Source organism: Nicotiana attenuata, unplaced genomic scaffold (genome assembly GCF_001879085.1).
Source record: "Nicotiana attenuata strain UT unplaced genomic scaffold, NIATTr2, whole genome shotgun sequence".
NCBI classification, from domain to species: Eukaryota; Viridiplantae; Streptophyta; class Magnoliopsida; order Solanales; family Solanaceae; genus Nicotiana; species Nicotiana attenuata.
Window position 1 is genome coordinate 254,508 of NW_017670486.1, and position 4,083 is coordinate 258,590.

At 38.4% G+C, this 4,083-nt stretch overlaps 1 pseudogene; it reads right to left on the bottom strand.

The window, feature by feature from the left end:
• Positions 1-3,340: 3,340 nt before the first annotated feature.
• Positions 3,341-3,743, bottom strand: LOC109240113 (annotated as a pseudogene).
• Between the last annotated feature and the right edge of the window lie 340 nt (positions 3,744-4,083).

Sequence of the window (4,083 nt, forward strand, 5' to 3'; positions counted from 1 at the left end):
AGTCTGCTTGGGTGGCTAAGGGTAAAAACAGGGACAAATGGGGGTAGTTTAGGAAATGGGGTGAGGGAATCTTTCAAATAATAGATTAGGAAGCTTCCTGGAAGCTGGGGGGAAGGGACTAGTCTGAACTTCAGACTTTTACACTAGGGTCATTTAAGCTAAAATGAAAATTCAAAAGGGGTAAGGTGTAAAAATCAAAGTTTGAAGTCTGCCCTATTTGTTTGCCTATAAAGGCATCTTATTCTTGCCTTGCAAGGCAGGGATTAAGGGCTAAAATCTAAGAGAAAACAGAACGGCTGCAAATTTCCACTATTCCATTGACATTCTTCTTTGATTTCTAAAATTTTCAATCTGCTGAAGCAATCTCGGGTTCATTAAGTGTTTGAGATGGATTGATATTGGTGTGTGGCAAGCTTTTTTGGAGTCCAGCTATGTTGAGTTTTACTGTTCTATTGGATTTGGAACTAATTCTGTGGTTTCATCACTGAATCTGGGCTGTTGTTTTTGCTGGTGTCGATTTCTGCTGTTAGCACTGCTGATCCTTCATTATTTCTTTGTTCCTTCAATCCTAGGTACATGTTCCTGAAACCTATGTAAATTGATGCTCAAATTGGAAGAGTAAAAATGGATATGGAAAGTTGTTCTGTTCAAAGTAGTTTTAATCTTTTCTTTTCTTCTTGTGTCTGAAATGTCGCCACTGTTTGCATGGAGATCGACGGATTTTGAAGGATAATTTGTTTACTCCTTCAGCACATTTACTATTTGTTATCATGCTTTGTAGTATCAGTTAAGTCATGGACTTTAACCCTTGAGTATGTTAGAATTTGTGTTATTAAGGCTTTGAGTTTGTAGTTGTTAATTTCATAATGGTTGTTACCCACCCTAGACTCTATTTGGTTTTTGGTTGAGGTTTGCTGGGGCTTTTAAATGTAGACTTACGCTCAAATTCATCTGGAGAATGGCACGGTATTATTTTGGTTATATCTAGGTTCTCTTTGTACTAGATTGGTTAGTTTCCGCTAAAATCTTCAGGACTGCATTGCAAGATAGTTTAGAGATCTAGAAATTAAAGTTTGTTTACTGTTAGTTGTTAAAATGGGACTTCTAACCGTTTTCAAAGTTGAGTCATTGCTAAAATACCAGATAATTGTTCATTGATAAATTGAAGTGAGATACCAAAGGTTGTGTGCATTGGCATTGATTCCATCGTTAGTTTTTTTTTTCCTGTGTAGTTACATGGTTTATTTGCAATTTCTGGCGTTATCCACGCGATGCAGGGGCTCGATATTGAGTCTGACCTTCAGTAATCACGAGACTCGAGGTTTGAGCTCATGCTTGGGCCCAAACTGTGTAGCCGCTTGTTCATTAAGCCATCAGTTCGTTTGTGCTAGATTAATAATCAACTTTCTCTTGTAAGCCTTTTAGTTAATGTTAATTGAGCCCGTTAATTAATAATTGAGGTGCACCCTATTAGATAAAACAAGTAGCTATGGCCCTCCGAATGTAGTTAAATTAATCCTTTTAATTTAGAATTGAGGTTTGCTATGCCAAAGAAAAATGACTATTGCGTAGCCCTCATTTAATTAATCTTGTATTGATCCTTAGAATTCGAGGCGTGCTATTTAGCAAAATTCCATGGCTCTCGTAAAGTTGCAAACGCGCAGTTGCTTTAGGCGCGTGCTTTAATAATATTACCTTCCTAAACTCGGGTGTGCATTTTCTGTGACCCAAATCCAAATCCTTATAACGTTAAATAAAATGTGTTTCGGATTGCGGGTGCATTTCATGTGACGCGATCCAAAGACATATTTTAGACGACGTTAAATCTTTTTTAAAATAAATAAAAGCGGTTTAAAGGTTAAAAACGCACGTAGGTTTAAAATTGTTTCTACAATTAGATAATAGGTCAATAATAACAGTTGAGCGACCGTGCTAGAACCACGGAACTCGGGAATGCCTAACACCTTCTCCCGGGTTAATAGAATTCCTTACCCGGATTTCTAGATCGCGGACTGTAGTACAGAGTCAACCTTTTCCTCGATTCGGGATTTGAACCGGTGACTTGGGACACCATAAATCTCCCAAGTGGCGACTCTAAATCTTTTAATTGAAATAAATCCCGTTTCGATTGTCCTTTAATTGGAAAAACTCCCTTTATTATACCTCTTACGGGGGTGTAGTGAAAAAAGGAGGTGTGAAAATGTGAATGGGGATATTTCTGATACTCACACAGGAAAAAGGAAGTAAGTTAGACAGAAAGAAAAACAACTTGGACAAAAAAAGAAGTGACTTGGACAAAAAGAAACAAAGCAGCTTAGACAAATATTTTTTGTCGTTAACCTAGGACCAATCAATCGAATCTATATTATACTAAAAGTAGGGTAGTGAAGCATGTGGTTAATCCAAGTGGCAAGCTAAAAAGAAGCCATTTGGCAATTTTAGGACAACATTAATAATTGAAATTATAAATGTAAACATAAGTGATGGAAGTAGTAGAATAAAATAGATCTTAACATAATTTAAATAGATCTTAGACAAATATAACATATATATATATACATACACACACACACACAACAACAATAACAACAACGACCCAGTGAAATCCCACTAGTGGGGTCTGGGGAAGGTAGTTGTACGCAGACCTTAACCCTACCCCGAAGGAGTAGAGAGGCTATTTCCAAAAGACCCTCGGCTCAAGAAGACAAAAAGACAAAAGACAAAAGAAGACAATATTAGTAACACCACAGATATAATATGAAAAAATATGAAAAATAGGAACAACATGAAATCAGAAGAATGATACAAAGCAAAAGCAAAATAGTATCCCTACCAAACTAGTCACACAAAGTTATGGCACAAGACAAGACTCAACTACCTCCTAACCTGCAACTTTAATACTCGACCTCCACATGTTCCTATCAAGTGCCATGTCCTCGGAAATCTGAAGACTCGCCATATCCTGTCTAATCACCTCCACCCAATACTTCTTAGGCTGCCCCCTACCTCTTCTCATGCCCTCCACAACCAGCCGTTCACACCTCCTTACCGGAGCATCTGGGCTTCTCCTCTGAACATGCCCGAATCATCTGAGCCTTTCTTCCCGCATCTTGTCATCAATGGGAGCCACGCACACCTTCTCCCGAATATCATCATTCCTAATCTTATCCATCCTAATATGCCCGCACATCCACCTCAACATCCTCATTTCTGCTACCTTCATCTTCTGGGTATGTGATTTCTTAACCGGCCAACACTCAGCCCCATACATCATGGCCGGCCTAACCACCGCTTTATAGAACTTACCTTTGAGTATCAGTAGCACTCTCTTGTCACACAATACTCCAGATGCTAACCTCCACTTCATCCATCCTACCCCAATACGGTGTGTAACATCCTCGTCGATCTCCCTCCTGGATAACCGACCTAAGGTACTTGAAGTTGTCTCTACTCGGGATGACCTGTGATTCAAGCCTCACATCCACGCCCACTTCCCTCTGCTCAGCATTGAACTTACACTCCACGTATTCCGTCTTTGTCCTGCTAAGCTTGAAACCCTTAGATTCAAGAGCTTGTCTCCAAATCTCCAGCCTCTCGTTAACACCAGTTCGCGACTCATCAATCAAAACTATATCATCAGCGAATAGCATGCACCATGGCACATCCCCTTGAATGTGATGTGTTAACGCGTCCATCACTAGGGCGAATAGGAACGGACTGAGCGCAGAACCTTGGTGTAACCCCATAACAACCGGAAAATCCTCAGAGTCGCCTCCTACTGTCCTAACCCGAGTCTTTGCCCCATCATACATGTCCTTAATCCCCATATATATATATATATATATATATATATATATATATATATATATATATATAGTTCCACTCATAAATTTTCTTCTATATTAGCAAGAAATATGGAGGTAAATAATTAATTTAAAAATTATAATAGAAAAAAATTTAAAAAAAAATTAGAAATACGTAAATTGAGATAACCGGTGACTATTTATATTATAAGGCCTCTAGCAATCAAAATAATATAAAGTACTTGAATGAAATAATAAGGGATAAAGGTAATTAGAACAA